The 22,820-nt window shown below is 43.7% G+C and overlaps 1 protein-coding gene across 2 annotated transcripts in view; it reads left to right on the plus strand.

The window, feature by feature from the left end:
• The window catches only part of LOC141051863 (uncharacterized), a 144,962-nt gene that overhangs the window by 58,838 nt on the left and 63,304 nt on the right, over positions 1 to 22,820 (plus strand). Inside the window, exon 1 of one of the 2 annotated variants that reach the window (XM_073548971.1) lies at positions 18,141 to 18,393. The exons of the other annotated variant lie outside the window; for it this stretch is intronic. The gene's annotated coding sequence lies outside the window, so the exon portion shown is untranslated. Of the gene's footprint in view, positions 1 to 18,140; positions 18,394 to 22,820 lie in introns of those variants that run through there. 2 annotated transcript variants of the gene reach the window in all.

The following is a 22,820-nucleotide window of genomic DNA, read 5'->3' on the forward strand; positions in this document are numbered from 1 at the left end:
ACCATGTGACCCAAACCACGGTCACATTATGTAGCTGTAACCACTCCCATAGGTGGGAAGTGTGTGGTTAGCCAGTTCTACGGCTAACCCTGTAAGCCCCCCTTAGGCTATGTGCACACACTGCGGATTCTGCTGCGGATCCGCTGCAGATTTGGCCTCTGCGGATCCGCAGCAGTTCTGCAGACAGTGTACAGTACAATGTAAGTCTATGTGATTTACAATCCGTTGTGCACATGCTGCGGATTTTCAACTGCGGAAATTGACATGTCAATTCTTTCTGCGGATTCCGCTGCGGTTTGCCACCTATTCCATTGTCCAGGTGTCAAACCGCAGGCCAATCCGCAGGTAAAACCGCAGGTCATTTTACCTGCGGTTTTACCTGCGGATCCGCAGATACAAATCCGCGGGTGAATCCGCAGCATGTGCACATAGCCTTATAAGCAAAACAAAGCTTGTGGAACTACAGGTCCCAGAGCAACATTTCAGGCTTACAGCACAGAGGAGCTCCTCCCTTGTGACACATACCGGCCATTTACAACAATGCTGGTCACTGTCTCACACTTTATATGATACTGTATGGTGGTATTATTTAAGCTCTGTATAGTACAGCTATTTGTACTCTACTGCAGAATTATGTAGTTACTGTATATGACACATTTTGGCGATATTATTTAGGCTGTGTATAGTGCTGTTATTTTGGCTCTATATGCACTATTATGCGGTCACTATATAAGATACTATGTGTGAGTATTATTTAGGCTCTTTATAGTGCTGTTATTTGGGCTCTATATGCACTATTATGTAGTCACTGTATATGATACTGTGTGGCTGTATTATTTAGGCTTCCTATAGTGCTATTATTTGTCCTCTGAAGTGCACTATTATGTGATCGCTAAATATGATACATGTGTGGCAATATTATTTAGACTCTTTACATTGCTGTTATTTTGGCTCTATATGCACTATTATGTAGTCACTATGTATGATACTTTGTGGGAGTATTATTTAGGCTCTGCATATTACTGTTTTTATTTTATGCTCTGTACTGCAATATTATGTAGTAACTATATATGACACTGTGTGGCGGTATTGTTTTGGCCCTGTATAGGGCTGTTATTTAGGCTCTGCACTGCACTAGTATGTTTTCACTGTATACGATACTATGTGGCGGTATTATTTAGGCCGTTTATAGTGACGTTATTTGGGCTCTGTTCTGCACGGAGTCCAGACATTCAAATTTTTGCTGTTTTTTGAGACTGACAAGGATCCATGAATAACCACTGAGGTGCTGCGATGGCACAGGTATGCTGGCACTAGTTTTGCCTTGCAGCGTCTCAGCGTTGATTGATGGATCCATGACAGTCTCAAATTTCAATATCTGGACTCTGTGAACAATTGGTGAACATGGAGGAAGCGTCTGCTTTTTATTGCTTCTTGTTATTACGTATTGAAATTAAATTATAACATCTCGCTGGATGTTCTGTTGTCTGATGTTTTACTTTCTTTGAGAAATTGGGTATTATTTTGGCACTCTAGTGGATATTTGGGCTCTGTATACACTATAATGTGGTCACTGTATTATATTGTGTGGCGGTATTATTTATGCAATCTATAATGCTATTATATGGGCTCGGTACTGCACTATTATGTGATCGCAATATAGGATACTGTGTGGCGGTATTATTTAGGCAATCTATAGTGCTATTATTTGGGCTCAGTACTGTACTATTATGTGAACACTATATAGGATGCTGTGTGGTGGTGTTATTTAGGTTTATCTGAGCTCTATATTGCACTAATATGTGGTCACCCTATTATAAGTATATTTGTTACTGTTATTTAGGAAATTTATGCTACTATGTATGGACACTTTATACAAACCAACCTCTAAATGCCTCTGGTATATTGTGATATGAAAAGTGATTTTTTTTAGGTCCCCCAAAATGGTCATAAAAAACTTACAGAAGAAGCTGCCAGTAATGAATCAGATGAAGAGATAAATGGCAAAAAGCATCAGCAGGACGGTTCCATTCAGAGGACCTGCGGAGAAGAAATAACTTTATAGTCTGCAATCTGCCGACTTCTCGTATCATTTCAGTTTTGCACTCAGCTTTTTGTTTGGGCCTTCCGGTGGCGTGTACCTGAGTTCTCCACCTAGCCATGCTGTAGATACAAATGATCCAGGCAGGGCCGGACTGGTCATCTGGCAATTCTGGCAAATGACAGAAGGGCCTGTCTGGTCGTGGGCCGTCTTGTCTGCTACAATGTTAACGTAATCGGGGTTCTTAAGACACCCATACTGTTAAGAGATGTGATGGAGCACATAGTAGCTGACTCCGTCACTTACCCCAGCAGGCCACAGGTATCATTAGAAATATTGGTCTTGTATGAAATCTTGCTTTCCTCCATCCAGGGTAATATTAGGAATATATCAACATCTGGTGCTTGGGGACGGGGCAGCATGGGCCTGTGTGATTTCAAATGTCCAGTCTGAATTTCAGCCCCAGTCCATACCTGTATCCAGGTGCCATGGTGGATAATATTGCCCTGGACTGCCCCCGTTCTAGCCTACCAGTGATAATAATTCTGAATAATTTTCTGCCTCCATATGGCACGTGGTAATATAGCACGTCACCACCTAGTCACATAAATGCAGCAAGTTCAGGACAGTCTAGATGAGACTTTGTATTTGTAGGAAAATATGAATTCAAAATCACCATATTTTATGACTATTCCTACAGAAAAAAGGAAATATTCTATTAACGGCTCTGTGAGGTTGTAGATAGAGGTCAAACAAACAGGATCTGAGAATGTAGAAATATCATTGTAACTACTGGTAGCGTGGAAACGCGGTCTGGAATCTCTAATGAGTCATGTGTGTTATCAGTTCTCTCTCCCTGATACAATAACATCGATATCGCTTCCTTCCTGCTTTAAAAAACTACCTGGCACCATTCTGGTCTTGGCTTGTATTGCAAGGAGGCGCTTTTTTTTTTTTTCCTTTAAATTGCATTTCTAAAATTTTCTAATTTATTGAGGTATCCAAATTTGTATTATGTAAAAAAAAAAAGTATTTCTAAAAATTATAAATTTTAAGGTGCCCAAACATCTAAGCCATCTGTACCGGCTCCCCCATACACATACAAGGTTGGCTCGGCATGTGTTCTCTATAGGGAGAGTGGAGTAACATCCCTGGGGCAACTTATCTCCAGGATTTCCAAAAGGATCACGTGGTGATCCTCATTTATTGGGAAAAGTTGGCACATGCCCATATGCATTAGCTGGTTGCCCAAGGGTTTGGTATGCTTGATTAGCCTATTTTTGTTCAGAGTCATGATTTTAGAGAACCTTGATGATCATAATCTCAGCAACCTGCTGTTATCTAAGAGAGAAGAATGTAGGAAGAGTTCCATCTCCCTGCAGTGCCTCCGCAGGGGAAATTAGGTATTACATGTTTCTCATTAAAATCAGTATTCAGACTCTGTAATACATGGACAGATTGGGTCCTCCAGGCAGAGGACATATCTATTGTGGGCACTTTTTCTTAATTGATTTGAGGGTGACTTGAAAGGGACACCTCACCAATTAGCTCCAATAAGGTAATTGGATTTATAATCGGCTACTTTTTTTTTTACTTACGTAGACCAGGCCGTCCATTTATGGTGGAGGTGTTTTGGGACGATGAAGATGTGAACGTAGTTTGCAGATTCATGAAAACATTCGTAGAGTTGGCCATCTTATCGATGCTTTGAAAGCTTTCAAACATGAAGTTGAGATAAATTGTTGTGTTCCTCATCCAAGGAAAATATGTGGGCACAACGACTAGCGTGTCATCCATAGAAATCGTCAGCATTTGTGTCCCACTGGTGACATTTGTTGTGTAGGTGAAAGTTTTTTCATAGTTTACTACAGCGACCAATGTTACACGCAGTTCTGGCCCCTTGTTCTGAGATTTGCAGGGGACGCTCGTTCCGGGGGATTTGTCGCAGTTCTTGATATCATCAGCTATGATGGTGAAGAGGCATGGGTTCTCTCCAGACATGGTCAGATCGGAGGACACAATCTGTGCGCTCCCGTTCTCAGATGGAGGTATGGAGACCAAAGCGGTCAGATTGACAAAAATGGCCTCATTGGTGACAGATAATTCGCTTTTTCCAGGTTTATTTGAATACTTGGGATCAAACAGGTCATGTTTGATTAACTTACTGGGCATAGACTGAGCTGTTGGGGAAAAGTGGAACATCTGTGAGATCATTAACGTATCATTGTCATCTTTATCTAGCATTACACTAATAACGAATAGACCATAGAGTGATCCACTCTGGGTGGACCTTTAACCAATGGCCAAGGAACTTGTAGAAATAGGCTTTTCCAAAAGCCATACCATTTACAAAAACATTGGAGCTCTTCTCCTTTGAAGGGTTTGCACAATACCAAGCTTAAAGCTTTTCCCTATTGATAGGTTATGGAATAATCTATTGATCGCTCAGAGGTCTGACCACCACCCATCCTGAGAATGAGCACCCCATCTGAATAGAGCATAGGTCGAGCATACGCATCCCCGCTCCATTAAATCTCTAGGGCTCCGTTAGCGAAATCAATGAAGTTTCCAGTAGTTGGACTCCCAGTGATTAATAAGTTACCCCTTATCGGTGCAAAATAATTTATTATCCATGTACAAACACTTCAAAGTATTGAATCGCCATCAGGAGAGTGGAGACAAACTTTAATTTCGCTGATAAAAAAAAGATGTTTATGGTATTTTATCTGTGCAGATTTACTAATATATCATTCTTGTGATCTGAGAACATTTTTTTCAAAGAGAATCTGACAATAAGTTTTTTTTCTATGTGAGAAGCATGATGTAGGGGCAGAGACCCTGATTCCAGCGAAGTATCATGTACTAGGCTACTTGCTCTAGTTTTGATAAAATCACTGTTTCATCTTCTGAAGATCTAGCAGTTCTCTGAATGCTGAACCCAGGATAACCCTGCCCACACCATTGATTGGCTGCTTTCTGTGTACACTGTGCATAGGCAGAAAGCTGCCAATCATTGGCGGCGCCGGGTTGTACAGAAATCATGAATATGGAGGACTATCTGGTAGTAGGTTTACTAGTCCTCTAGTGATAATCTTCTGCTCATAAAATAGTGATTTTATCAAAACTGCAGAAAGCAGCCCAGTAAGTGACCCAGCACTGGAATCAGCATCTCTCCCCCTACATTAGGTGGCAAAAACCTGGTGACGGATTCCCTTTAATACAGAACTCCAGATCTCTACCAATAATTAACGTTCAGTGAAATTAGTAATAGGCAGGTCTTATGACAACCTTGTTACAACAAGCTGATAAATATCCGTGAGTACAAGAAGCTGATGCCAAGAAAAATAAAACAAAGCAAACGGGATATGGTGGCTAAGAGAAACCAAGGGCATCGTATCACTACGATAATCGTTTCAAGGCCCCAATAGACTATGAGGTCCCCAAAAATGTCCTTTCACCACACAGTATGATAGAAGCATAATGAATTTCTTCACAGCACCCCCACATGCACAGTATGATGACACAGTGACTCCAGCAAAGTACGGTGCCTCTACAGTGACGCCCACACACATTATGATGTTGCCACAATGTCTCCCACAGAGTATGAGGGCTCCAACACAGTATAATGACCCTGACAGCCCTCCATATACAGTATAATGACCCTGACAGCCCTCCATATACAGTATAATGACCCTAACAGCCCTCAACATGCAGTATGATGACCCTGACAGCCCTCCACACACAGTATAATGACGACCCTGACAACCCTCCACACACAGTATAATGACCCTAACAGCCCTCAACATGTAGTATGACGACCCTGACAGCCCTCCACACACAGTATGATGACCCTGACAGCCTTCCACACACAGTATGATGACGCCGATTACCCTCCACACACAGTATGATGACCCTGTCATCCCTCTACACTCAGTATGATGACCCTGACAGCCCTCCACACACAGTATAATGACCCTAACAGCCCTCAACATGTAGTATGACGACCCTGACAGCCCTCCACACACAGTATGATGACCCTGACAGCCTTCCACACACAGTATGATGACGCCGATTACCCTCCACACACAGTATGATGACCCTGTCATCCCTCTACACTCAGTATGATGACGCTGATTATCGTCCACACACATTATGATGACCCTAACAGCCCTCAGCATGCAGTATGACGACCCTGACAGCCCTCCACACACAGTATGATGACCATGACAGCCGTCCACGCAGAGTATGATGACCCCGACAGCCCTCCACGTGCAGTATGATGACCCTGACAGCCCTCCACACACAGTATGATGACCCTGATAGCCTTCCACACACAGTATGATGACTCCGATTACCCTCCACACAGTATGATGTCCCTGATATCCCTCTACACTCAGTATGATGACGCTGATTACCCTCCACACACAGTATGATGACCCTGACAGCCCTCAACATGCAGTATGATGATCCTGACAGCCCTCCACACACAGTATAATGACCCTAACAGCCCTCAACATGCAGTATGACGACCCTGACAGCCCTCCACACACAGTATGATGACCATGACAGCCGTCCACACACAGTATAATGACCCAGACAGCCCTTCACGTGCAGTATGATGACTCTAACAGCCCTCCATACACAGTATGATGACGCCGATTACCCTCCACACACAGTATGATGACCCTGACATCCCTCTACACTCAGTATGATGACGCTGATTACCCTCCACACACATTATGATGACCCTGACAGCCCTCAACATGCAGTATGATGACCGTGACAGCCCTCCACACACAGTATGATGACCCTGACAGCTCTCCACACACAGTATAATGACCCTAACAGCCCTCAACATGCAGTATGACGACCCTGACAGCCCTCCACACACAGTATGATGACCATGACAGCCGTCCACGCAGAGTATGATGACCCCGACAGCCCTCCACGTGCAGTATGATGACTCTGACAGCTCTCCACACACAGTATGATGATGCCGATTACCCTCCACACACAGTATGATGACCCTGACATCCCTCTACACTCAGTATGATGACGCTGATTACCCTCCACACACATTATGATGACCCTGACAGCCCTCAGCATGCAGTATGATGATCCTGACAGCCCACACACACAGTATGATGACCCTGACAGCTCTCCACACACAGTATAATGACCCTAACAGCCCTCAACATGCAGTATGACGACCCTGACAGCCCTCCACACACAGTATGATGACCATAACAGCCGTCCACGCACAGTATAATGACCCAGACAGCCCTCCACGTGCAGTATGATGACTCTGACAGCCCTCCACACACAGTATGATGACCCTGACAGCCTTCCACACACAGTATGATGACGCCGATTCCCCTCCACACACAGTATGATGACCCTGACATCCCTCTACACTCAGTATGATGACGCTGATTACCCTCCACACACATTATGATGACCCTGACAGCCCTCAACATGCAGTATGATGATCCTGACAGCCCTCCACACACAGTATGATGACCCTGACAGCTCTCCACACACAGTATAATGACCCTAACAGCCCTCAACATGCAGTATGACGACCCTGACAGCCCTCCACACACAGTATGATGACCATGACAGCCGTCCACGCAGAGTATGATGACCCCGACAGCCCTCCACGTGCAGTATGATGACTCTGACAGCTCTCCACACACAGTATGATGACGCCGATTACCCTCCACACACAGTATGATGACCCTGACATCCCTCTACACTCAGTATGATGACGCTGATTACCCTCCACACACACTATGATGACCCTGACAGCCCTCAATATGCAGTATGATGATCCTGACAGCTCTCCACACACAGTATGATGACCCTGACAGCTCTCCACACACAGTATAATGACCCAGACAGCCCTCCACGTGCAGTATGATGACTCTGACAGCCCTCCACACACAGTATGATGACCCTGACAGCCTTCCACACACAGTATGATGACGCCGATTACCCTCCACACACAGTATGATGACCCTGACATCCCTCTACACTCAGTATGATGACGCTGATTACCCTCCACACACATTATGATGACCCTGACAGCCCTCAACATGCAGTATGATGATCCTGACAGCCCTCCACACACAGTATGATGACCCTGACAGCTCTCCACACACAGTATAATGACCCTAACAGCCCTCAACATGCAGTATGACGACCCTGACAGCCCTCCACACACAGTATGATGACCATGACAGCCGTCCACGCAGAGTATGATGACCCCGACAGCCCTCCACGTGCAGTATGATGACTCTGACAGCCTTCCACACACAGTATGATGACGCCGATTACCCTCCACACACATTATGATGACCCTGACAGCCCTCAACTTGCAGTATGATGACCGTGACAGCCCTCCACACACAGTATGATGACCCTGACAGCTCTCCACACACAGTATAATGACCCTAACAGCCCTCAACATGCAGTATGACGACCCTGACAGCCATCCATACACAGTATGATGACCATGACAGCCATACACGCACAGTATAATGACCCTGACAGCCTTCCACGTGCAGTATGATGACCCTGACAGCCCTCCACACACAGTATGATGACCCTGACAGCCTTCCACACACAGTATGATGTCGCTGATTACCCTCCACACACATTATGATGACCCTGACAGCCCTCAACATGCAGTATGATGATCCTGACAGTCCTCCACACACAGTATGATGACCCTGATTACCCTCCACACACAGTATTATGGGTTCCATGGCCCGGCCACTCGTAAAACATCATGACGTTTAAAATAATAAATAACTAATACTCACCTTGCCTTGTTTCCCCGATGTGCTTTTCCACTCTGTTCAGCATTTAGTCTGAGACTCCGCGCACCAGGTGTGATATAGTGAAATCATAGGCTGAATGGTGGAACCTTGAGGGGAGGGGGCAAGAGCCGCTGGGCCGCAATGGAAGGTGAGCAGCTGTCACAGGTCTGTATTTGTCCACAGATTTATCTTTTTCATTAACAGCTTGACTTTGATTAGTATCATCATTTTGTTATCATGCCTGAAGAAGGAGCCACTGTGCTCTGAAAGCTTGCAAACATTATTTTCTGGTTAGCCAATAAAGGTATCACCCTGCGAATACTTTTGTCATCATTGGGCGTAAAAGTATTCACATCGATTTTTCTGGCTAACATGGTACCACAATATAATTTATTATTGTACATCAGCTCTGGTGAAAGAAACACGGCAGTGGAGGTGGTCTGCTTCACAATAGTGAGAACACAGACGTCCAGACATCAACCCAATCCAACACTTGAGTGTAGAGTTGAAGAAAACACTGTTTACATACCTAAGTGAGTCAACCAGTAGACACCAACTTTGGGAATGTGTAGAAGAGACCCGGGATCAAATTTCGATCAAGACCTGCTTGAATCTGATTAAGCACAGCCAAGGAGGATTCAGGCAGTGCTAAAAGCCAAAGGTGGATTTACAAAATACTAACAAAATCCTAAAAATTATAATTTAGATTTTTAGGAGCAAAATAGTAACAGCGAAGCGACATAACAAGAATCTGCATAACCAATCATAGGCCGCAGCCCTTCATTCTTACAAATATGCAGCTGTGCCAGGTCACAATCCAGGCAGGGGAGCATATACAATCCTTTGCTCACTGTGTCCTATATTGAGGTTAACATACTTGGAGCGCCTTTTCTATTTTCCTTGAAACTAAATTGGAATATATTTTTGTATTATTATTACTGCTCACTGGAAAAAGTGAAAAAGTGATGACCAGGTTATATACAGATATATTCCTCCTAGAACAGATATGTTCTTTACGATCTGAAATTTTTTGGTCCTATTTAAAGAGGATCTGTCACCTGATCAATTTAGTCAAATGCATTGTAAGAATCCCTGAGCTCACCTGATTCTGCCATTTTTTTCCGTTTTGCATTGCATCGTTCGATTACAGAGATAATCACATTTGTTGCTTTTGGAGTATGTGAAATCTCTGCTTATAGTGCAACTGGGTGTCTCCTTAGAATTTTGTCTGGGGCGTTCACTTTCATCCCTCCCTCCCAGACCATTCATCTTCTGATATAGCAGTCTGAGACTGCTAGTAGTGTGATTAGCTGTGGAGAAACACCCAGTTGATATGCAAGCAGAGATTTCACATACTGCACTCCAAAAGCAACAAATATGATTATCTCTGCAATGGAGCCACACAATGAAAAACAGAAAAGTAGCAGAATCAGGGGAGATCAAGGATTTTTTCCAAGGTATATAATTAAATTGTTTAGAGCAAGTGATAGGTACTCTTTAAAGCACCCATGAGACTTCTAGGTTTAAGTCTATTCATTATGGCTCTTCTAGTAGAGGGGTTCAATTAAACATTTTTTCTTCAATTAAATGAACTCCCCAATTTGAAGATTTATGACTATATGACTTGGATGATATTAGGAACGGCGGAATGCACTAAATAAAAATAATAATAAAGTGCGTTCGCCGCTCGAGGTCCACCGTGCAGTAGGTGTTACAACCGCTGCTGAGTGATGGCAGGCGCAATATGGCGGTATAATGCGCACGAGTTCAACTTCACCCGTAGTGCGCAAAGCGGGCTCTGTTCACACACAGAGGCGCCGCAACACAAAAACACAAAGAACACTGAACCTGTTAGTGTCACAGGGTTCAGTAAAATGCACACACGGTATCTGGTCACAGTAGCAGGCCCTAAGACAGAGGAGCTGTGTCCTTCTAGACCTACCATGTGTGCGGCGTCGCTACAGCGAGCGCCAAGAGGGGCTGCAACTGCAGAGCGGCGTAGGACACTGCCGCTCGACAACAAGGCTGGAAGGTAAGCGCAATGTCGGACGCTAGCGTAGAGGTGCGGAGAGTACAGTGGCTTAAGGCTTGCCACTGACTGGTGCTGACTACTAAACTAAAACCCTAACCACATGCGTAATATCAGAGGGAAGAGGTTTCAAATGAGTCAGTCACCAGAATGATACATCCGTCACCATTCACACATAGCGAGTATAATCTATACTAGCGCATGGCGGAATGGCCATGCGTGCTTTTTATAGCCATGCGGGACCTTCCAGATCTCCGAGATGGACCAATGAGATCTGGAACAGGACCTGGGCACATGACTCCCGATCTCCAATGGGAGATCGTCTCATGAGCATACCCAGTAGGAGCACAGAGGGACTTAGTCTCTGGAGCGGTCTGCTGCAAAGTAATCTCCTCTGCAGTAGAAAGACAGCAGGAGACCGCAGAATGTGAGGCTCTAGATTTCTGCAGAGCAGACGCAGAAACCTGATGCCTAACAGATGACAGCTGTTAACATGTAAAATAGTATTGCCTAACACTGATTTTCTGTACAGTTTAGTTACATGCATGTTTGCACCCTGTGCATATAAATGTGTTTCCTGCCTTTTCTTTGAGCAAGACATTATGTTCATGTGGTTCCCCATGACCGCGTGTGTCTACTAGCTGGATTCAGGACTTCTCAACCCTTATCCACCTGCATGTTACTTGACAAACAGGTTTTAATATTTGAGATTAGGACTATCCCAATTAGGGTCACCGTGAAGTAGTGGGATTGCTTTTCCCTTTTGCATATTTACTGCAGGGTATTTGCTTATTATGTTTCTAGCTTGGGTTTTGTCAGTTTAGTAACAATGTCATGATTAATGCTATCTCTCATCAAAAAAAGTCCAGGAAAGGAATCTGATTTTTGTTGTGCTCTCTTGTTTAGTGCAAATTATCCTCATTTTTTTTCACAAACAGCAAAAACCCCATTAATTTCCCTAAATGGGCATTCCAGATATTAAATCATCAATGTACCTACTGTACCACTAAATATGTAGATGGTATGGATTATTGATTGTTCCTCCCAAATGGCCATATACAGCTTTGCCAAAGATGATGAAAAGCAAAAACCCATAGGGCAACCCTTTATCTGTAAATAAAATCTACAACCAATCAGTGTCCAAACCGTTGCTCGAGTTTCCCCTTACCGAGTGCGCAGAGGGTCAGTACCATGAAGACTTCCAGTCTACAACTCCTCATTCCACCCTTTGTCCAGGATCACTTCTTGAAAGAATGTCTGAACATCAAGGTGATTTAAATGAAATCAGCTCCTAGTGATTCACAACTTTTTATCAAGAACTCCCGGGTCTTATCAATGTAAATTTCACTGATAAGTTCTGCTTGCCAACATATTGTTTCTCCAGGAAACAAGGGCTTAATAGAATATCCTCTACTGATTTTTAACTTTGAAGAACAATAAAAAATAAGATTCTAGTACCATGTTAGCCAGAAAAATCAATTTTCATAATGACTAAAAAATCACCTTCATACAGTAACTGAATAATACCGCCATACCATGATTGTATAATACCTCTGTACAGTGACTGAATAGTACCTTAAATTGTCTAAATCGTACCACTATATTTGATTCTGATTGCATTAGTCATATCCAACCCTTGGATAGTCTGCAGTCCAGTTCTCTTTGTTTTCATGGCTTCTTTCAATTGCTTGATGTTTATTGCTGCGTCATTCTCCATGGTATCCATTGGGCCCTCAATCTCCCGTTGCCTTTTACCACTGACCGCTCTGAGCAGCAGTTCCCTTTCTAGTGAATTTTCCCTCACCTAGTGTCCAAAGTAGGTTAGTTTCTGTCTGGTGATCTCGCTTTCTGGAGGCATCTCTGGGTTTATATGATCAAGAACATCTTTGTTGGTGATCCTCACTGACCGCGGAATTTGTGGATGTTTTCTCCAACACTACAGCTCATAGGCATCAATTCTTTTTCTGTCTGCTTTCATGAGTGTCCACATCTTATAGCCATATGTCATAATTAGGAAGTCTTTGATAGTGATGGAGACGCTTTTTCGCTTACATACCTGGTCCATACTAACCGTGGCTGTACGCCTCAGTGCTATTTAAAGTTGATCTTTGTCATACTGCCATTATGATTATAGAAAGGCCCCCCCAAAAAATAAGCTGGTAACCACCCCTATTACTCCAGTATTGATCTGTATATGAGCTTCCTCGTTGGTGGTGGTCATGATTTTGGTCTTCTTGATGTTCAGGTAAAGTCCCATGTCCTCGCTTTCTTCTTTCAACTTAAAGACCAGCTTTTCCAAGTTCCTCTTACTCTCAGCAGGATTATATGAGTTACATATCTCAGATTGCTGAGTTTTTTTCTGCCTGTTTTTACCTTAACACTCGAATCATCAAAATGCAAATTACTTGTTATTTCTTCCTCATACAGTTTGAAAAGAAAGCAAAAGAAAACATCCTTGTCTTGTGCCCTTTTATACACATCATACTATATGGAGACTTGAAAATACTACCATACAATTACTAAATAATACATCCGTACAATGACAGAGTAAAATTACCATACAATGATTAAATAATACCTCTATACAGAACCTGCGTAATACCACTATGTGGAGAATGAATAATATTGTCATATTATTAAATGATACCTCTACATGGAGAGTGAATGATTCTACCATAAAGCGACAGTATGATGATACCAATAATACCTCTGTATAGAGACTGAATATTACTGCCATAAAACTATTAAATAGTGCCTATATATTGTGACTGAATAATTGTCACAAGGGTTCCACTTCCCCTGATAGACCTGGAATTAGACGGTCACACCAGGTAATGAATAGTAGGTATTCTTTACAGATGGTGTGATTTGTATCCCATATCAAATGGATTTAGCTTCTTCTGGTGCTGAAAAGGTTAATGGCCTTTTCTATGCTGGTCAGAAACATGCAGCTCCATTTCAGCTGCTTCTGATCTGGCCAATACATCTTCCTATATAAACTGGTCAGACCTTCTTGTCCTGCCAGTAACAGATTTGCCTTCCTGTGCTGTGTGCTAAAGCTAAGTGGTTGGAATAGAGTTGTTGTAGAGGTGTCCTGTGGTTTGCTTTAGTACATGAGTAATTGTCTCCTGGTCCTTATTTATTCCTCCCTGTACCTCTTGTCCTCCTTATTGTTGGTTAGTGCTTTTGTAAGATAGAGGTTTTCTGTTATCCCTCTCCTGCCTTCGTATCTTGTTTATGGGTCGCATTCCCAGGGCTGTGTGGTACTCGGTACCGGACCGGTGTCAGGGGGGATGTGTCACAGCAGCGGTGACCCGGTCCGTGGCCCTGGGTGCCCAAGTCAATGGCGGATGATGTTTGTAATGTAGTTTATATGGAAAGTTCGTGACGCCACCTGTGGTGTTTGGCAAGTGAGGTGTTAGCCAACGCTGCGTGCAGATCCTCTGGGGCTGATGGTATGTTGCAGCTTAGATGGTGTAGCTCCCCACAGGTGAAGCTGTAACCCCAGGGCAGTGTAAAGGTGGTTGGCATGGGGATGTAGCAGTGCCGACAGGGTAGGAAGCAGACAAAACACAGCGGGGTGCAATTTCTGTACCTTTACTTGATAACTGCAGTCCAGGGTCCTGATTACAGATGGTAACAGAGCAGGCTAGCCTGGAAGCAACTCAGGGATTCTCTCTCACAGACGGGCTGTGCAGTCTCCTTCCTAGCGCTCGTGTAGTGTGAAGCACTCCAGTACTTAATTACTCTGAAGTTCCTCCTGTTAGATGTTCCTAGAACTCCACTTGTATGACAGACAGCTGTAGCCTGATCAGGGACGCTCACTCCCGGCTCTCTATCCGTTTTGCTGTTGTGCCTCAAGTCTTAGATTGGAGTAGGGCATTTACAGCCTCCTACTCCTCTGGTATCTGTGGCAGGACCATTAGTATCCGTACCACCGTGGAGACCAGACTCCAGTTCTTGCGCTCTCAAGCTGAGGGAGCTCGCCTCCTGCAGCTCAACCTCCAGCTTCTCACTCCACGTCTGCACACTTCACCCTCCGCAGACTAACTACCATTTCCTCCTCCTGGCCCACAGAGAGTACTCCTCCTCTCAATCCTGGGTCAGAGGTCCCCCTGCTGGCCTGGAGTGGAACCGCGTTGCATGTATGGATTGACTGTGAGAGAGACCCATCATTGCCTCCAAGCCTGGCATTACCCTCCCCTGGAGGAAGGCAAAGCCAGTGTGGTGACCATACTCCTGGGGGCGCCACATTTACATTACATTTCTGTCTCATGTATCATGGGGTTGAGGTTTTTTTTTTTTGAGGCTCTAGGTCTCGTGTATGATGTTCCGTCTGGACCGTGTCTCCCTTGCTGAATCTAAGCTAAGTAAGCTCCAGCAGGGAGACCAGCCGGCAGAGCAGTTTCGTAGATGGGCCACTGATAACCAGTGGAACGATTCTGCTCTTAAGAGTCAGTTTTGTCAGAGCCTGTCTGAAAAATTAAAAGACGCACTAGCGTTTTATGAAACTCCTGAGTCATTGGAGGTCGCCATGGCTCTGGCCATACACATAGATTGACTTCTCAGGGATAGACAAGTTGTGACTCCGCCACCCCATGGTACTCCCTAAAACCGAAGTTCTCCCTGTGTGCTCTGAAAAACCAATGCAGTTAGGAATGGCATCCCCTCAGTATGAGTCTCTTGAGGCTCACTGCAAAACGGAGTTGTGTTTTTTCTGTGCTCAAAACGGGCATTTCATTTGGGTCGGTCCTTCTTTACCAAAGCACAAAAAGCCATAGTAAAAGTAAAACTTCTAACTCCAGGTCGTCTGGGGTTCTTCTACCATTAACCATACCTGATCGGCCATGGACACATTTATCCATGGATTTTATTACAGATCTTCCTTCCTCCTCTGGTAAGACTGTTATCTTAGTTGTGGTGGATAGGTTTAGTAAAATGGCATACTTCATTGTTTTACCTTCTGTTCCTAACACTAAGACCCGGGCTCAGGTGTTTGTCAACGAGATCGACAAGCTTCACAGGGTTCCCTCCAATGTGGTGTCAGATCGGGGGACCCAGTTTTTATTTGAATTCTGTATAGCATTTTATTCTCACCTTGGGATGTATCTATAATTTTCTTTGGCATTTCATCCTCAAATTAAAGGTCAGACTGAACATTTAAACCAAAGTCTGGAGACATACGTCAGGTTTTTTTTTTGTCAGATAGCCAGGTGGATTGGTCATCTTTTTTACCATTAGCTGAGTTTGCTTTAAATAATCGTCGTAGTGAGTCCACTAGTAAGCCACCATTTTTTGGTGCATATGGCTTCCATCCTCAGTTTTGTACCTTCAGTAAGGAGGGGTCTTCAGGGGTTCCTGAGGAGGAACAATTCTTTTCATCACTATCACCTGTATGGCAAGGGGTTCAGAACAACTTAAGACCTTAGTGACAGAGCCAATTTGTAGCTTAATGACCAGGCCAATTTTTACAATTCTGACCACTGTCACTTTATGAGGTTATAACTCTGGAATGCTTTAACAGATCCCGCTGATTCTGAGAATATGTTTTCACGACATATTGTACTTCATGTTAGTGGTAAAATTTCTTCGATATGACTTGCGTTTATTTATGAAAGAAATGGAAATATAGTGAACATTTTTAAAATTTTGCAATTTTCAAACTTTCAATTTTTATGCCCTTAAATAAGAGAGATATGTCACATAAAATACTTAATAAATAACATTTCCCACATGTCTTTCCATCAGCACAATTTTGGTAACAATTTTTTTTTGTTAGGAAGTTAAAAGGGTTGACCAGCAATTTCTCATTTTTACAACCATATTTACAAAACCATTGTTTTTAGGGACCTCTTCACAATTAAAGTTACTTTGAGGGGTTCACATGACAGAAAATACCCAAAAGTGACTCCAGTCTAAAAACTGCACCCCTCAAGGTGCTCAAAACCGCATTCAAGAAGTTTATTAACCTTTTACGTGTTTCACAGGAACTGAAGCAATATGGAAGGAAAAAATTAACATTTAACTTTTTTTTTACAAACATTTTAATTCAGAACCGATTTTTTTATTTTCACGAATGTAAAAAGAGAAATAGAACAGAAAAATGTGTTGTGCAATTTCTCCTGAATACGCCGATACCCCATATGTGGGGGTAAACCACTGTTTGGGCGCATGGCAGAGCTTGGAAGGGAAGGATTGCCGTTTGACTTTTTCAATGTAGAATTGCTTGGAATTAAGAACGGACGTCATGTCTCGTTTGGAGAGCCCCTGGTGTGCCTAAACAGTGGAAATCCACCAAAAGTGACACCATTTTGGAAACTAGACCCGTTAAGGAACTTATCTAGATGTGTGGTTAGCACTTTGAACCCCCATGTGCTTCACAGAAGTTTATAATGTAGAGCTGTGAAAATAAAAAATCATATTTTATCCACAAAAGTGATCTTTTCTCCCGAACATTTTTATTTTCACAAGGGTAACAGGAGAAATTAGACTCTCAAAGTTGTTGTGCAATTTGTCCTGAGTACGCTGATACTCCTTATGTGGGGGTAAACCACTATTTATGAGCACGACAGAGCTCGAAAGGGAAGGAGTGCCGCTTGACTTTTTCAATGCAGAATTGGCTGAAATTAAGATTGGATGCCATGTCATGTTTGGAGAGCCCCTGATGTGCCTAAACAGTGGAAACCCCCCACAAGTGACACCATTTTGGAAACTAGACCTCTTAAGGAACTTATCTAGATGTGTCGCAAGCACTTTGAACCCTCAAGTGCTTCACAGAAGTTTATAACGCAGAGCTGTGAAAATAAAAGATAATTTTTTTTCATCATAATTGATTATTTAGCCCACAATTTTTTATTTTAACAAGGGTAACAGGAGAAAGTGGACCCCAAAAGTTGTTGTCCAGTTTCTCCTGAGTATGCAAGTACCCCATATGTGGGGGGAAACCACTGTTTGGGCACACTTCGGGGCTCGGAAGGGAAGTAGTGACGTTTTGAAATACAGACTTTGATGGAATGGTCTGCGGGCCTTGTGTTTGCAATAATTTTCAGGAAGAAACTGAGTATTATCTGACAAAATTGCAGGGGGTGTCAATACTTTTGGCCACAACTGTATAATCATCCTGCATTTGCTCTGCTGCCACCTGCTGGTCTTTTTTCTGTATGGCAGCCTGCAGCTAATTAATTCTTGTACATATCTTTCACTTCCAGGTCAAGGTTCAGGACTTCTCTTCCTCTTTGCAACCATGCTTAGTTTCACTTTCACCTGGGAGAGACATGCTTGTACCGAGCTGTGAAAGGCATCAGTTTTTCGACCACACTTCGTTGGTCACACCTTGCTGTTAACACTCTGCATTTCTGGAAAAACTATTGTATTACCAATTATACGCTGCATGTCCAGATTTCCAATTAAACAAGTCTGGACTTCACAATCCCTGGTGTGCACTATCTCTCCGGACGCTGAGCATCATATGGTCCTGTCTGCCCTGCATTAAGGAAACTAAGGTAGGACCTCTCCCAGCCCCTATTCACCAGCCACATCTTCATTTGCCTTATGTGGGGACAGAACAATTGGAGTGATGGGGAGAGGGCCAATGATGGGAGTGATGGAGAGTGGGCCAATGATGGGCATGATGGGGAGAGAGCAACGATGGGGTGATGGGGAGGAGGAAATGATGGAGGTGGTGTAATGGGCAATTTCTATATTTCTACATGAATGGGATCATGATGGGGCATATTTATACATGAATGGGATCATGATGGGGCATATTTCTGCATGAAGGGGATCATGATGGGGCATATTTCTACATGAATGGGATCATGATGGGGCATATTTCTGCATGAAGGGGATCATGATGGGGCATATTTCTGCATTAAGGGGAACATGATGGGGCATATTTCTGCATTAAGGGGATCATGATGGGGCATATTTCTGCATTAAGGGGATCATGATGGGGCATATTTCTGCATTAAGGGGATCATGATGGGGCATACTTCTGAATGAAGGGGATCTTGATGGGGCATTTCTACATGAAGGGGATAATGATGTGGCATATTACTACAAGAAGGGGACAATGATGGGGCATATTACTACAAGACGGGGATCATGATGGGGAATTTGGCATGTGTTGGCACTTCATCATAAACAATTGGGTTTTAGGTTGCAGTTTGGGCACTCGGTCTCAGAAAGGTTTGCCATCACTGCCCTAGGATATGCATAGAGGTATATTGAACCCGCTGGAGAGCATTGTGATCACAGCAACACCTGTGATTACAATGCAGAATAAAAGAGTATGGATTTGGTCAAACTATTTTACCAAGAATTTTTGGAGAACCCAACATATGCTTTTATTTATGGAAAGGTTTTCAGGTTTGATAATGGGGCATATCACTCAGTCTACTTCAGGTTTTGGGAGTAGCCTATGTCCACGATTCACATTTAAACTTTGAGTTGAGGTTTGGGTGTGTCAGTGTTTTGTTTGCAAGCTGTAGAGCAGGAGGCGCTGTGTGATACAGGCCTGTGTGAGGTTAACATAGAATGAAGGAAAACAAAACTTCTGATGCACCCAATAGGGCTCTTGATACGGACTGCTTTGATGGACAACATTTACCTTACTTTGTGAGTTTTTGGGAAAAAAAAATTGCTTTATGTTGCTGTCATGGGTCACAGATCCAAACTGTCAATCATCAGGAGCATACCGCAGCCGGAGACGCAGGGGAGCGCTGTGCTCCTGAAGATAGAAGTTGAAAATAACTTTCCAAGTAATACCATCATATGAACAGTATGGACTGAGTGTGCACTGCCCCCCATCTCATTACACCCACAAGTGATGATCATGATGTACCCAAATAAAGGGAGTGCGTTCCCCTTCAAACAGTTCCAGTCAGGGGTTATTTCAATAAACAATGTCAGATCGTGTCCCAAAGCAGTTTGCACTCCAGGCATCAAGCGGGAAGTGGGGGACAAATGCCGTGTGCGGTTGCAGGTGAGGATTGATATTTCAGTGAATAAACAGAGTAGAAAACAACCGTTCCAAACAATGTCTCTTTTGTTTCATTGCACTGTGTATAGTTACTGAGATTATATGTCATCAGAAGCCTTCCAGGTGAATATGCTCCAACAGGCCCGTATGTAAATCAGCTCAGAATTTCCTTGTTACACAATATTTCTTCTCCAACCCTCATTAAACTATTCTAATAAAGATGGTGTCATGATCTGCTTAGTTCATGGGATTAGGTAGTTCAGAGGTTAATCTGGATGGCCTCACTCAGATTCTGGGAGGCTTTTTATAGCCTCATTGTGGACTCATTCCTCGTCGCTTATACTCTGATCCTTGGCCGAGTGTATGTGACCCTGGTGTGCTTTGTGACTGTGATACTTTATGCTTGTTTGGTTTTGACCCGGTTCTGTCCCTGTTACGAGTTCTGCCTGTTCCTTTTGTTCTGCTCTGCTATTCCTGTGTATGACTCTTTTGGCTTGGACCTGACTACTCTCTGACTGCCTCCCTTGTACCGCGTTGCTATCTCTGTGTATGACTCATTGCTTACGTTCTGACTATTCTCTGCTTGCTCCTCTGGTACCACTCTGCCCTCTCTGTGTATGACGCCTCCCCCCGCTTGTCTGACCTGAGTTCCCCTAATCTTCACTCCAGAATTCATGTAATAGAATCCTACAGTCATCTACTGCAGCAGGACGCTAAGCCACGCCCCCTGTGGTCACATGATCTTAGGTCCTGGTACTCTATACTAACTTTAGTGTCGCAGGTCCCATGCTCAGAGTTTTCCCTGCAGTTTCGGACCCCGGGCCCTCCCGTAGTCTGGGTGAGTGACCCTGCTCAGCCGCGGCAGTCCGCCGGCGCTGACAGGATCCTGATAGATGGTGAAAGAGAACTCGCGAAGAAAGGGAAAGGAGTTAGAGAATAAGATACATCGAACTGAAGGAACATTTATACACAATAATAGCTCAATCAGGTGCAGTGGAAGGAGGCCCTGCAGCAATTGCATGGATATCAATAGGAACAGGCTGACAATAAGCGTATGTTTCTAAAGCAACAGTTTTGTGAGGAGGGAGAAGAAACAGGTCATTTATTAGCTAAACTGGCAATGCTGCAATGAGATAATGCATTTATTTACACTGCTCAAAAAATAAAGGGAACACTATAATGCCACATCCTAGATATCACTGAAGGAAATATTACAGTTGCAAATCTTTATTCATTACATAGTGTAATGCTTTCAGAACAATAAAACATAAAAATGATCAATGTAAATCAAAATTAATACCCCATGGAGTTCTGGATTTGGAATGGAACTCAAAATCAAAATGGAAAATCAAATTACAGGCTGATCCAACTTCAGTGGAGATGCCTCAAGACAAGGAAATGATGCTCAGTAGTGTGTGTGGCCTGTATGACCTCCCTACAAAGCCTGGGCATGCTCCTGATGAGGATACCGATGTTCTCCTGAGGGATCTCCCCCAGACCTGGATAAAAGCATCAGTCAAATCCTGGACAGTCTGTGACATAACATGGCATTGGTGGATGGAATGAGACATGATATCCCAGATGTGCTCTATTGGATTCAGGTCTGGGGAATGGGCAGGCCAGTCCATAGCATCAATGCCTTCATCATGCAGGACCTGCTGACACACTTCAGCCACATGAGGCCTAGCATTGTCATGCATCAGAAGGAACCCAAGCCCACTGCAGCAGCATATGGTCTAACAATGGGTTTGAGGATCTCATCCCGGTAAATAATGGCAGCCAGAGTATCTCTGGCTCAAAGAAATGCCTCCCCACTCCATTACTGACCCACTGCCAAATTGGTCATGCTGGAGGATTTTGCAGGCTGCAGAATGTTCTCCATGGCGTCTCCAGACTCTGTCACATGTGCTCAGTGTGAACCAGCTTTAATCTGTGAAGAACTAAGGGAACCAATGTCGAATCTGCTAATCTTGATGTTCGCTGGCAAATTCCAATCGCCCTGAATGGTGTTGGGCTGCAAGCACAACACCCACTTTTGGATGTTGGGCCCTCATACCACCCTCATGGAGTCTGTTTTTGACAGTTTTAGCCGACACATGGATGTTAGTGACCTGCTGAAGGTTATTTTTGCAGGGTTCTGGCAATGATCTTTCTGTTCCTCCTTGCACAAAAGATGAGGTAACAGTCCTGCTGCTGGGTTGTTGTCCACCTATGGCCCCCTCCACATCTCCTGGTGTACTGACCTGTCTCGTGGTATCTGTTCCATGCTCTAGACACTGTGCTGACAGACACAGCTACCCTTCTTACCACAGCTTGCATTGATGTGTCATCCTGGATGAGCTGCACTACCTGAGCAACTTTTGTGGGCTGTAGACACCGCCTCACGCTACTGTACACTACCTCTAGGGGTGAGAGTAATGACAAAATACAAAAGTGACCAAAACAGCAGCCTAAAAGGATGAGAACAGAGAAATGGACTGTGACAGAACCACTGCTTTATAAGGGTTGTTTTGATAATTGCCAATCATTTCTACCTGTTGTCTGTTCCATTTGCACACTAGTAGGAGAAATTGATTTCTAATCAGTGTTGCTTCATAACTGTGCAGAAGTGAGATTGATTTGGAGATACAGTACATTGTGAGCTTATGACCCGCACTTACTGGGAATTCCTCATTCACAGGAAGAATTGCAATCCCCAATCTCAATCACGAATGGGGTTCAATGGGTTACATTGTGTTGTTTAAGGGTTCCCTTTATTTTTTGGAGGAGTGTATAAGTTAAGGGACACGGAGTGAAATGTATGTTCCCAAAATATGGCAGATTTTACAGATTTTACTCTAACCTTTACTCATCCAAGCTTAATCACTCCCAGGAGGAGTTAGTAGACTACAGTATTGGGCTTCCCTCCTTGAGTGATAAGAATGAGGATTTTCTAGACCTGTCGATTAC

Source organism: Dendrobates tinctorius, unplaced genomic scaffold (assembly GCF_039654945.1).
Source record: "Dendrobates tinctorius isolate UK_male_01 unplaced genomic scaffold, ASM3965494v1 ptg000158l, whole genome shotgun sequence".
Classification (NCBI taxonomy): domain Eukaryota; kingdom Metazoa; phylum Chordata; class Amphibia; order Anura; family Dendrobatidae; genus Dendrobates; species Dendrobates tinctorius.